At 40.6% G+C, this 14,145-nt stretch overlaps 1 protein-coding gene across 2 annotated transcripts in view; it reads right to left on the reverse strand.

The window, feature by feature from the left end:
* calcr (calcitonin receptor) overlaps window positions 1-11,622 on the reverse strand; it is a 63,975-nt gene extending 52,353 nt beyond the window's left edge. The window contains exon 1 of one of the 2 annotated variants that reach the window (XM_026155676.1): window positions 11,219-11,622. The gene's annotated coding sequence lies outside the window, so the exon portion shown is untranslated. The remainder of the gene's footprint in view (window positions 1-11,218) is intronic. The other variant, XM_026155675.1, reaches the window with a different exon arrangement.
* Between the last annotated feature and the right edge of the window lie 2,523 nt (window positions 11,623-14,145).

Consider the following 14,145-nt stretch of genomic DNA (forward strand, 5'->3'; position numbering starts at 1 on the left):
CATACATGGGCGAGAGGATTTTTATTGTGCCTGAATAACAGATCTAATTACGTTACAGAGAATGGAAAGGAGGCGGCCTCGCTACACACGCATCTTTCACGATATTTTAAATCATATACTCTCAAGATTTGCTTCCCTTAAGCATATTTCCACATCCTGCAGGTGGCTTCGTACGTCAGCATGACACCTTTTAAATCTTCTGTGTGACCCAAGTTTGAGCGGCAGGTAGGTCACGCACCGCATGCAGAATCTTTTGTTGTAAAGTTCACTGACTCTGCAAGAGTGATTAAAGGAAATCGTTGGACTGCACCTTTACTTCCAATGCGGTGCCATGTTTCCTACTGCATTTGCAGACCAAATGCACAAAGGCTTGCTGCTAACTGTAATGTGAAATGGGGGAGTAATCTAGTGGCACTCTATGATTGGTCATGCCCTGACTGCAGGACCACATTAGGCTCACTTTAGCTGATTGTTTTTTATTAAATTTTTTGTATGTAACTGCAGCTCAGAGAATCACTCATCACTAAACTCTTCTATTGCATGTGCAAATAGCCAGGTCCACTTCTCTTCCTCACCCTCTGGGAATATTTTTACTTGCAGAAATGATCAAAAAACAGAGAGCCGAGGGAAAAACTGACACTTCTGTGTCCTTCTTCAGAAGCAGGAAAACTGACTTCAAAATAATCCACTAATAGTTATAATAATCTCAATATTTAAAAAAAAAAATACAACCTTAGATCAGAGCGCCTCTTAAAACTGTGTTGTGTTTAACTTCGTGTTCCTAGATAAGCACAGTTATCTATTCAGAATCTGTGTTTTCAGCTGCCTGAAAAGCTTTGATTTTTCCAGATTTCTATGATAGTGGAAAAGAGAAGACGTGCGTGGGGGGGACTTGGTGCAAATATATCAATCATGTTGCTTTGAGGACATCTTGTCAGGTGTGCACAGTATCAAAGAGTGAAAAAATGCCTTGAGATCAGAGTACAGTTTCTTCAAAGTGATGGATGCGAGCACTGTCTCGACAAACAGAAGCATAAATACATCATGGAAACCTGTTGTCGTGCAAAAGAGGTTGCCGCAAAATGTGCACATTAAAAACTAGGCTAATTCCAAGTCACTGCTCTAAAAATAACTAATGCGATGTAATTATTTAAAGCTGTCTTTCATTTTTCTTCTAAGGATCTTTTAAAGCTTCTGTGGAAAAGCTCTGACTTTTCTTTTTGTCTGGTCTGCATGTGCATTCAAATGGCGAATGGTCGGAGTGTTTTATCACAGCGTAAGTTCTTTGTCTGCAGCGGCTGAAGGTATTCTTCTGCACATGTCCTCCTGGCTTCATGCATTAACTCACTCACTCATCCATAGACACACACACACACACAAAACCCCCAAAAAACCTTGCATACGTTTGCAGAGGTGAAGAGAGTCACCCGGTCTCCCATTTCCTCTCTCTGATACCATTATCATTATCTGTGCCATGCTCGTGGCAACCATTTAGAGCCCAGGAAGAGTACGGCCAGCAAAGAACACTGCAAATTGGCCTGCTATTAACTAATCCGTGGATGAATGTACATTGAGATGCCCGGTGTTGTGCTCTGTTACTATTACAGTCAGTATCATAATAGTCCATTAGCACCATCCAAATGAAGTTTCATTATGTAGATGCGCTTGTGCAAAGTGCTTCCACCGCGCTACTCAATCTGCAGAATCTTCACCTTAATTGAAATCAAATTGATGGACATTTTATAATTACTTGAGTAATTTCTCTTCAGTGAAAGGTTTCCCAGTTGGTTAATTTCATCTTAGCTGACATATAAATGTTTAACAAGTTGCACATTATTCCTTAAATTTAATTTTACCCTTTTAGCTAGAGTCTTGTTCTTGTTAAGCTGCATATATTAAAACGTTGTTTGTTTGTTTTAACATTTATGCATTCATGGAAAATATAATACACTGTATAAATACAAGGGTAAAAAGATTTTACATAAATGTTACAAACAAACAAAAGAGTTGTTACTTAAAATGCAAAATAACCTTATTATACTGCTCTGGTTAGTAATCGAGCTAAATCATTCCAGTAAAATCAAAATATATTTTTTATAATACTATCATGAAATATTAGGTCAAAAGTAGGACTGGGAAAGATAGCATAGAAATATTTCAATCACATGAATAGCTTGTCGTGAAGCATACACACATACAACTGTACATTTTAAATGTGCAACAAAAAAATGTATATGTGGCTGACATTTAGATCCAAGCCCCTCTCGCATTTGTGGATGTTCTCCCCAAACCCCTGCAGTGATTTCAACAGCAAAATCATGTCTATTTCTGTAGCAGTGCCACCTACACACGACGGCGATTCAATGCTTTTGGTTACATTTTTGGTGCTTTTATGAATGTTTTACATTTAAATAATGTACAGCAGATGACAAACTCCCCTACATTTTTATATGGAGACACATTTGGTTTTTATACTTGTTGAATTATTATCCCATGCAGTCTTCTAAAGATTAGTGAACGCGTTCCATCTTTACGCCATAAAAACTAGGCCTCGCTGGGATGCAGGAATTTTCCCCTCCAACTCTTGTTATTAATGAGCAGCTGGATTTGTCTCGCATTAACTGGCTGAGTTAATGCCAGTTAATGCGACAACAAAATGCAGCTGATTGAACTGAAAACCTCGACTTTGTGGGGGTCAAAGTTTGCAGAACTACGAACGCTGCTGGAATCCACAGCTGTGCATGTTCATGGCGCTTGCATTTTCACCTGCTGGACATCACTACCTGACAAGTTTAACTGTCTTCAGAACATTGACATGTTTAAAGCCCACTCATTAATGGAGAGAAGGCTCAAGAAGGAGCTTTATTGTCCAAGTATGTGTAGACTTATAAGGAATTAAGCTCACTGTATGTAACAGAATAGACAACAGACACTGACTGACATGACACACACAATTGCAACATAACAACAATATAACATATTTATATTTATGGTGCAATCGTGCATAGTGCAAAGCTTTAGGGATGAATAAGTAGTTACTTTAAGTGTTATTTGTACAGTATATGCAGTATACATATAAAACAACAACTATAAAAAAAAACCTCCAGTCATTGTAAACAACAAGATAATAAATGATAAAAAAAAAATAATTTCAAGGCCCAAAGAAATATCTAGACTGAAAGCAAAGCCAAATGGGGTTGGCAGCTATTAATGTAGCTTGTTTTTTCCTTCCTTGGGCTGCTCTATGTGTGCTGTGAGACACTGGTAATTCTGACTTATTACAATATCCCTAGACTACCAGACCATTCAGTAATTTCCTTTGCTATTCAACTCTTTTTCTTTCTCATTTTGGCTCACGCGCTCTATGACTCTCAGGACTGGCTATAATGCTAGGTGTAATCACCCTCTATTAAGGCTTCTGTGATTGATTGGTGGCACCAAGAGACAGCAGTTATGCACACTTTGGAGGCTGTAGCCAACGATTTTCTCTTTTCCCCTAACGCATTTCTTCTTTTGGTCTGTGCGGCAATTTTCTGTGGAAATCTTGGTGGTGCTGCAGTTTTAAGTTGAATTCAAGTTTGGTGTTGTTCAGAAGCAGAACGATGTTTCTTAAGTTGCACGTACTATTCCCTGCCTCTGTTTTCAGCTTCAGAAGTGATGTTCTCTCCGTTATCGCACACTGCTGTCCTCTCTGCCTCCTTGACCTCCATGTGTGACATTCACAAACTCCACTGATAGGCTAGAAGCCGCACACTATGATTATATTGCCATGAAGAACTCTTGGTGCTCGTACAGTAATAGCAAGGTGGAGAAGTAGTCCTGGCTGACTCTTTTGGGGCCTGAGAGGGCTTCAGGATGAGGCTTTAGGGACTTGTTGTGTAAAGAGGAAGCGATTTGCAGCGCAATCGCTCTGATCTTCAAAACCTCTCTGATCACACTCGCTGCTTCATACTTTGTCTTCTTTGTCATTGGGCTCTTTCATTTAGTCTCTCATTGCTCCTAACGTTAATTGAATTTGTACTGTAATGGTTGCTCATTTACCCTACTCATCTCTCTCCCATTACTCCTTTTATTACCTCCTCTTTTCATTTCTTTTACATTTTTACCCTCAGGTCAAAATATTGAAGGACCGTTGGAGAGCCGCCGCTTCTATTTTAAAAATCCTGCTGACTAAATTGTGCACTCACAATAACAGCACCCATCCCTCTCACATTGTCTCTCTCTGTCTGCTTACGGTTTGTAGCACCCAGATACAGCCCACTCTCTGACCCAACAGACCGTAATAGGAACACTCTGCCCAGAAGGGAATTGTTGTTAATGCCTTTCAGCTGAAGTCCAGCAGCAAAATACTTCTTTAATTGCTTTCCCATAGCCCTCAGCTGCTGTGTGTTTCCTCACTGTGCACACTGGTACAAGTGGCAACGTAGAACAAAAGGCATAGTTATCCTACGGAGATCTGTACTGAATGTGGTTATGAGGCTTTCAAAGTTTGCGATATTCAGTTATTGACTACTTATAGATCTGAGTCTATGCTGATTTAAATATTTATGTAAAGGATAGTGAATAAGGAAAAAAAGGGACCGCTTTAGCAAAAATATTGAATTTAACATCATCTCCAGATTTTAATCAAAGATTTGAGCAGAATTGTGTGAAAGAATGTAACATTAAAAATAACTAGTAGGTGAGAAGTAGTAAGAAGTGAGTAACCATTAAAGTTTGATCCCGACACAGTTGATAAAAATGTAAAACAATAAAAAACTCTTTTAAAAACACATTTATGGAAAGCAAGGGTCGAGAGGGAGACACCTCCTGTGAACGGTCCTCACTTCATGAGCGTGCTGTGGAGGAATGCGCACATGATTTTTATTTATTTATTTAATTTATTTTGCTGGAATGAAAACACAAAGTTATCTTTAAAGATGTGAATTATGAGCTGCAGATGGAGGGAGGGAATACAGAGCACTGTAAGTCACCTAGATGACAGAGCGATCCTGGGCTCAGCCCATCTGTCACCATCTTTCTTCACTCTGAACTGACTGTAAAGCGCCGAAGGGGGATGTTTTTCTGTTTGTGTAATTTTACTTCAAACTGCATTTTAAAGTGAACACACAAAAAATAAAAACAGAGTACGAGATCACACCTTAGACTTTAGGCTTTTCAAAAATGAAGTTATTTAAAGCTTTCTGGTTCGATCTGTCTTGAGTCTGCGGATGTATCCGTGATTCCCGCGGTGCTGATGCTGCGCTGAGTGGACAGCTGCTGAAGCATTTGAAGTGTCGGAATGTGGAAATTTCAACATCGCTTGAAAAAACTGCCAGCTGGCAACGTCCCTCTCACCGGTAGGCTAAGTTATTTTTAGTCAATTACAAGTTGAATCTGGTAGTTGGGGTTGTTAGCTAAGATACCATCATTAAGAAGCGGCACAACTAATGTGTCTATGCGAGCTAATTTGCGATGTGCACCGCTGGCCTGGCCATTTAGTTTTTAATGCACCTTCTCAGATTAATTCACTGCTTGTCATGCGACTCGTGCCATCAGTTAACCCTTCGCTTGCCAGCTGTGGCACGCGTGCCCAGGGTTGCCAACCCCTGCCGTAGGGCAAACAACTCTGGCCACCGTTCATCCGTAGCGAGCGTAGGCTATCAGGGTGCAGTTTACCTCAGATGTCAGTATGTGTCCACATCTATTTACTGGGGAGGAGGCTATAAAACTTTATAAAAGGAGTCCAATGTGAGTCCTCTTGTCATTGAAACCTTACCTCTTGTTTGTTTTCACTGCTGTTAGCTGTTAGCCTCTGGTAGCTGCTGTTAGGCTCCGATAGCCGCTGTTAGCCTCTTAGTTGCTTTTAGCAGGCAGTAGTGAAGCAATGTGGAAATGTAATTTTTATAAGAGACAAAGTGTTTTTTGAAGGATACTCAAGTTTAACATTAACTAGCATAACATTAACTTACAGCCAGCTGTTGCTGTTTAGCTGGCTTGTTGTCAGTTATCTGGAGTTGTGAAGGTCACATGTCTAATCTGCTGACACTAACACGTCAATTATACTTCTGCGTCAGATCTACGTCATAGCTTGCGTCATAGCTTGCGTCATAACTGGAACCTTATTTTAACCCTAAGCTACAACCATTTATGTACGTTTTTGAGCTAAGCATAGCCAAAAAGACAAGAAACAGGGGGAAATAGCTAACTTGGGTTTGTCCAAAGGTGGAAAACTGCCTTATTAGGACCTCTAAAGCTAATGAATATGTTATATCCTGTACTAAATGTTGAACCTAACAAATGCTTGAGTAAAAAAGAAATCTGTGTTTCTGGGTTGATTGTTATCGCTTTTACATCTTGACACAGGCCCATGCTAGCTGTTTCATCCAAGTTCAAGGTCTCCTTGTTCTAGCTGCATATTGATTTTTCAAACTCGAGCGTGGTATAAATCTCCGCCTTAGAAGAGATTACTAATATGCATATTTTCTAAAATGTCAAGCTTGTTTTCTTAATGACCTTATCATGTTTTCTCAAGGCTTTTTATGTAGGGCAAATTCTCATTAATAAAAAGCTTGCTGTCTATGGCACTTTCTTGACAGATTGCAGCCACATATGCAGGCAGATGCAGCACTGCTACATGAGAGCACCCAAAAATATTCAACTGCGTCACTTTAAATGTCAGTGTTTGTGAAAAATGAACGCATGAGCATATCTGGAGTGATAATCTGGATACCCATTTCCCTTGTAAACAGACAGAAAGATCTCCAGTGAAGGAAAACAAAACAAAAATCGCATCATGAAGAGTTCTGTTCGACTTGAAAGATTGCAAAAAGTAAGTGTGTCTTATGTCTCAGAGACAAACCAACTGTGTTGAGTGTGTCAGTAATGGCTACTTGTTTGCACTTGGTGGCTTTACTTCTCCTCAACTATATCAGAGGCTGATAGTAAGGCGATGAAAATTCTCAGGATGCATTTTCCAAGCAAACACAGAAGTGAGAAGGTAAAAGGGTAGAGAGAAAAGGTTTTGGACGTTGGAGTGCAGAGATGGGAAAAAGACAAGGGAGACTTGAGAATGCAATTCATTTTGAAGGACAAAGAGTTAAAGGACAGAGCAGCAACAGAGGACAGAGATGAAGAACGGACAAGAAAGAAATCAAATAAGTCGGGGCAGGCTGGCGTGTCAGCGTAGCCTCTGATAAAGATGGGAAAAGGCAAAAGAGAAGAATGAAATGAAACAGGAGGAGGTTTGAGGCAAAGATGATAAAATGAGCTCGAAGTACGCACGAACAAAAATGACAGCACATAAGTGGAGGAGAGAAAAGATGACGTTACAAGCATAATGATGGCATTTTAGCAAGTGAACAGCAGATACCAGTTTGATAAGAGGATAGAGGACAGTGTGTCATTTTTTTTCTGAAGACAGTAGAAAACAAAAGATTATGGATATTAGCATACTAATTATATATGAAAAGTCATATTTGATCCATTTATTGTCAAACTGATCCAGAAACACAGAGAAGGGTCAAGCTCATTTTCATGTAAAATACTTAATCACATCATACACTGTTTATACACTGTACTGTCTGACCTTATGGTTTCCCTCAGAATAAAAGCTTTGTGTTCAGTTATTAATAACAAAGTTCAGATCAAATGAGTTCCCTAGAAGCTTTCAGCATTGTTAATTGTTGTTTGGAGGTATTTACTGGTCACAGGCAGCATGGAGGAAACTTGGACGCCTTTTTGAGCACTGAATTTGCATCTGCAAGCCCAAATTAATAGCTGTAAGGCGCTTTAACCAGTCATTAGCACCAGCTAACAGCTATTTGATAATGAGCTACCGTACCATTTAAGAGCTGTCTGCAAGTTAAATGGCCTCTTATATATGTGTGTGTGTGTGTGTGTGTGTGTGTGTGTGTGTGTGTGTGTGTGTGTGTGTGTGTGTGTGTGTGTGTGTGTGTGTGTGTGTGTGTGTGTGAACTGCAAACCCTTTGGCTTTGCTAAACATACTTTTATGATTTCAGTTAAGGGACAGTCCATCGGTTTAGGTAATAATGGAGCACATTTGACACCAGCCATCCAGCTGTAGTCTTGTAGTCTTGAGTGGCAGTGCTGCAAATTGAATTCAGGTGTTATAGGAGCAGAACACATCACTGGCCAGAGAAGACACAAAAGCCTCCATAAGTGGATATAACCATGTATCTGTCTTTGTCACAAATACACACGCACACACTACACTTGCCATGTACAAACCTCTGTTTACTAAGTCATCAGCTATTTGCTCTATTCTAGCACCACCTATTGATTCTACTTCAGCTGTTCAGCACATGAAGTGTTGTAGAAGCGACACTATTGCATGGTTCATATTTCGTCAAAAACCGAGCTGAAGCATAAACCTTTTCCTCTCTCATGCCCATCACTTTTCTTGGAATTTCACTGAGTTCATTCTCAAATCACATGCATGCAAATGCTCTGAGCTTTTGTTATGCTAAAACTACTGATCCAGCCACCTGGACTTATAAACAGCTTAATGGGGTGGAGATAACTGAAACAGATGACTGCAAAATTAAATTTTACAACAGCAGATCAACAACATTTGCCTGAATAAAGTTCATATCAGACTCATACAGAGAGCTGAGTGTGGAGCAACATGAAAAATGGGAAGAGCTGCAGCTGTGCAGCACATATTGTGACACTTAACTTTAATCACATCACACAACCCGTCCAGCTTTGCCAATGGTTCACCTAAGTCAACTTTAGTACCTCAAATGCCTTAATCATTTTGCACAGAGCCAGCCATGTGCTGAAAAATGAAACCCCAGCAGCATTACACACAAGTTGCACTTGTGTCATTAAAAGGTTAAACCACACCCTTGGATCGACTTTGATGGGAAGTCTAAATTGTAATGGGTGACACTTCATCCCAATTATGCAGTTTCTCTGAGCATCACCTGATTAAGTAGTTAATTGCATGACAGCAAAATTGTCCACAACTTCCAACTGGTTGAAGCACGGGGTCACAGGGGCGGCAGCGGAGGAGGGAGATTCATCCTAACAGCTCTGGACTAGAATAATTGTAACTCACTCTGAGCCCTAACTGAGTGTTTGGCTGTTCACAATCAAGTCTATTGATGCTCAGATGGGGAGACAAGGTGACTGAATTGCATTTGGTTAGCATTAGGTTGATTAACATTAATAAGTACCAACAGGTGAGAGAGAAAGCACAGCTACTCGTTGTTTTCCCCTCAAAAGCAGAAAAACTGAAAAATGTGCACAGTCTCCGTGCATCCATCCGTTTACGTTTAGGTGTAAATCTTTACAAACCTGTAGCCAAAAAAAAAAAGTTTAAGATCACTAAAATAAAGCACTGAATCCACAGTCCTTCCAAAGGCCATCCTTGCGTTGACATCCTTTCATGCACAGCACCTCGCTCTTGCTTCCAGACCTTTTACTTCAGTCCCTTCAAACGGGGGCGCACAAACAAGCAAATTTGGCGCTTGCTTGCCTGCCTGTCTGTCTCCAACCACACAGACAGGACAGATAGACGGGACAGACAGGCAGCGTGCGGAATGATGAATAAAGAACTTATCTCAGTTGCTCAGAAAGAAGCCAGACACATTTCCAACCCAGCCTAATTCACTGCAGGGCACCACATATCTCAGCCTGCCTGTCTGCACGTATCTCTTCACTGCTGTCTCTCTCATTCGGGCCGTCTCTCTCTCTCTCTCTTTGACAGCCTGACACTGTGTTTGTTGCTATTCTTGTCTTCCTCTGTACTGCGCAGTGTGCGTGTGTGTGCGTGTGTGTGTCACAGTTGTATATGCTGAGAAACTCACACATCAACTCATTGAAGCCACTCAGCATCGCCTCTAATAAAAACCCACGCTTTTTCTTCAATCACGGTTACGAAAACAGAAAGGAATCCCCAGAAGAAGACTCTCAATATAACTGCAGACATCCTCACACAGCCACTTGAGTTTCTGCGCTTTTGCTGCCACTGTTGGAAGCGTTCAGTAGCGACTTCGACTTCATTTTTGAACGGGACTTGTGGCCTGTTGGGTCCGTGAAGGAATGCCTATTTTGCCCCCTTCATGAATGTGCTAATATAATCAATATGAAGGGAAATGTTTTTGGGGGTTTTTAGTAGCGTGTAACATTTTCACAGGAGGACAGATGAGAAGAAGGAAGCCTTGGGTGGAATTGCTTCATGAAAATATAACTCACAGTCAGCAGTCCTGTCTGAAAGTAAAAATATAGACACTGTGGTCTCTTGGTGCGGTTAATGCACCAAGTGTTTCTTATTTCCTCTTCGGATAAGTGTTACTTTTTAATGCTCGTTACAGTGTATATTCACAAGTGGGTTCATTGTGCTGCTGTGGGGAACGTACCAGATGCCTCACCATTTTGGCTCAGTTAATTTCTCTGAAGAGAAGCGGGATCCTGTATGGATACACGGCGGTGTCGCGCGAGTGTGGATGTATAAAAGTGCGTGTCTGACGTAAAAAGATCCGTCTGCAAAACACTTCGTCACATATATCTGGCTGCAAATAGGAAGACACGTCGGGAGGAGCTGCCTTATGTACGCAGTTTGTAGTTAAGCAATGAAAATCCATTTACATATTTCCAATGAGTCACCAGAGAGCGTACAATCTGAAGAAGTTTGTTGTGGTATTTTTGTGGCATATTAATTTAGGATTTAAGCTGGGGAAGCCCAGGCTTTTCTTCATGGGAAATGCATGAAATCCTTACAAGAGGCTATCATAGCTGATAAAGACTCTTTTCTCTCTTTTATTGAATTTTTCAACCGTTTAATAGAGAAAGGAGCAAGTGCGCAAAACATTTTGCAATATTTTTATTTATTCACTCATTAAAATTATTCTCATCTAATCTTTTTATTTATTTATTTATTTATTATTATTATTATCCTTATTATTATTATTATTATTATTATTAAGATGTAAACATTTCCCCCACAGCCAATATGCTAAAAATGCATTTATAACATTAACCTTAGGAGCACGCAATGCAAATCCAGTTCATATGACATAAACCGCCAAGCAAAGATTCCTCATCAGTACAATTAAAATGGGGCTTAAATTAGTCCCCAAACCCCGCGGGTAAACTGAGTGACTAAACCCAAGCACCATCCTCTATTATCCTCACCAACCTTTGCGCTTTTTTTGGAGAACAAGTTGAGAAAAACAAAAAAGTTATAGAAGAAAAAAATCTGTCCGTGACTTACCTCACTTCAACTGACTTGAGGCTGCAGCCCGAGTGACACAATAAGATGCTGAGGAGAATCACAAACGTCTTTCTCAGAGAAGTCCTTCCACCGAGAATGACTCCCAGCTTTTTGCGCTCCTATTTAACGCAGCGCCAATAAAAACTTTTTTTTTCAGATCCACGGATATAAATGCCATTATAAAATCAATCAAATGCTTCTACAGCTTTCCCCACATGTCTACCTTTTAATTATGAGAAGAATTAATGATCTGCGGTGCGCGCGGGAGAGGAGTGTGGAGCAGGACGCCGGTCTGATGCGGTGACAGTTGACTGCCCGGTAATCCAAGTGCGTCTAACAGCCTCCCGCTTACGCGGACGAGCGTGTGGTGGGAGCTCCTCCTCGCCTGCTTACCTCCGTCTCTGCGTTAAAGACACAGGAGAAGCCTCTGCACAGCGTGTGTGCGCCGGGCTCGGACACTCCTCTGGACACTCAAATCGAAAGAAACAGACACTATAAAGAAAAATGATGGCGATATGCCAGAACGCGTCCAGTCTGTGGCAGTTGCAGTTGAAACGCCTTGTTGGAGTTATAGTATTTTCTCTGCTCCCCCTTTTAACTCTGTAATCTAACCTCATAAAGACAGTATTGAGCTGTCAATATACTTTTTTCTGTCACAAATCTCTTATAATAGGTACTCGTGGCATGATATGTGACCAACCATCATGCCATTTGTGACAGATCGTGTAATATACAGTGAAGGGGGATACATCGTTTCATATATCTACTTAGGAGCCCTTCCAGACACGTCATCGGGAATAAATTCATGCTTTAAATTTCGATTTTGTCTCATTTACATCCTTTTTTAGACTAAAATGTGTAATTCTTTTTTTATACATGCTATTCATTATGTTAAGCTTTGCTGCTGATTTCACTGGAAAATCAATTCAAAGGGTACATTAGGGGCACTGGACCATAGAGGTATCTTTTTACAGACAGATATGAATAAAAAAACAAGACAACCCAAAACTTGTTTTATGTTTCCAATGTGCAGTAAGTCACACAATCAAAAAAGTAGCATTTGTCACTGATGCGAACAGGTGGGGAAAGGTTATTTACGTCAACACAACCAATTCAGTTCAATTCAGTTCACTTTAATTGGATTTATATAGCGCCAAATCCAGGCAACAGTCAACTCAGGGCGCTTTGTATTGTAAGGTAAAGATCCTACAATAGGGACAAAAGGATAAATCGTGCCTGTGTGCCTGCCGAGGTAGCGTGGATGATAAGAAAAGTCGATCTAGAGATGGATATTGAAAGTAGTGCAGAATACCAAGAAGCATTATAGCATCATTTATTTATTACCTGGTTCCTGAAACATAATAAGTTTCACTTTAAATAGATGCCAAGGGCAAAACTGGTGCATATAGATTCACCAGAAAGCAGGAAACTAAGTGTTTGGTGATTCCTGTAGGACTACCAGACCTCCCCCAATGTTCAAACAAAACCCAAGCCCACGCTCTGCACGCATCTCTTTACTACACGCACAATAGTGCAGCAGTAATGAGACTACTACACTAGAGCAAGAGAGAGAGTAAAGACTAGTAAAGTATTAAAGAGACTGAATAGGTGACCTCTAAAAAAGGATCTTTGTTGTTCAGACTTGGAATCTGTGGTGAACCCTTCAAAATAATGTCATCACAATCCAGGCAGGATGGAAACGCCACCACACAACTTACTGTTAACAGTGTGATCATCTTTAATGACAGAGAAGGCTTCCATTCTGCAGTCACCGAGATCACGGTAATAACAATCAGCATGGGAATTAGAATACACTCTTCACGTCAAGCTGATTTTCCCCAGGACGGCTGATGAGTTATTGGTGGATTGAGTCCATTATCCGACTGCCATGTATGTATTCTATTTATCCCGTCTGTTATTCATCAGGTTTTTTTTTGTTTTGTTGTATTTTTAAAGGAATATATCTGAGGCAAATTAAAAAAAGAAAATGCAAATCACTTTGAGCATAAAGTACTCACCTAGCAAATGATTTCCCTATTTAAGACACAGTGTTTGGTGTTTGGTAGCCTGGCTTGGCTTTTAAATCACCACCGGTGTATAAAGCAGAGAAACACCTGTGGAACCAGCGTAACGAAAGTGCTTGAAAAAACCAGTGTCTTCTCATTTTCGTTTTGTTGAACCACAACTTTCTCCTTGCACTTAATTACAAGCACAAACAGATGTTTGCGTGCAATTGCTGTCATCGCAGATTTGACATTCATCTCTCTTCATCTCGCCAACATGCACACAGACAACCGCAAACAGTAAGCGGTGATGAACATGCAGCTGCATATTTATAACACATTACGACAGTGTCAGACATGATCAGCCTGTCATCGCTAAAGCCATGCAATCTGCAAGTGAGCGGCGCTGCCTTCAAACCAGCAGTAATGGCAGAACATCCACTCGGGAGAAAGAGAGGAGTGGACAAACACAATCTACTTGGGAATGTTTGTAATCCTCCAACGCTGGAAAAAAAACACGTTGCATTGTCAGCTACATTTTTACATGCACATATGCACACCTGCATACATCAGATTAACTTTAAATCATCCTACATGGGGAAAAAAACACAAAGGAAAATCTCTAAATAGAAAAAGAAAGAAGGCTATTGTTTTTTTTCTTCATCTCTCTATTTCAAATGACTGTCTCCTCTGGCCACCCCTAGATAAATGTCATTCCATATGTACAACGCCATAGTTATACAAGAAATCCCTCCTGGCAGAATACCCTCGTTCCCTGGTAGCATTTGAAGTCGTGCTGGCTGATGGTGCTGCGGCTAGAGGACACTTCCATGAAAAAGCAAGCCCTCTTCAGAGAATCCCTCATTATGGTCAGCTGTGGTGATGATGGACGCTGGAGGACGGATGATGAAAACGAAGCTGGAG

Source organism: Astatotilapia calliptera, chromosome 22, assembly GCF_900246225.1.
Source record: "Astatotilapia calliptera chromosome 22, fAstCal1.2, whole genome shotgun sequence".
Classification (NCBI taxonomy): domain Eukaryota; kingdom Metazoa; phylum Chordata; class Actinopteri; order Cichliformes; family Cichlidae; genus Astatotilapia; species Astatotilapia calliptera.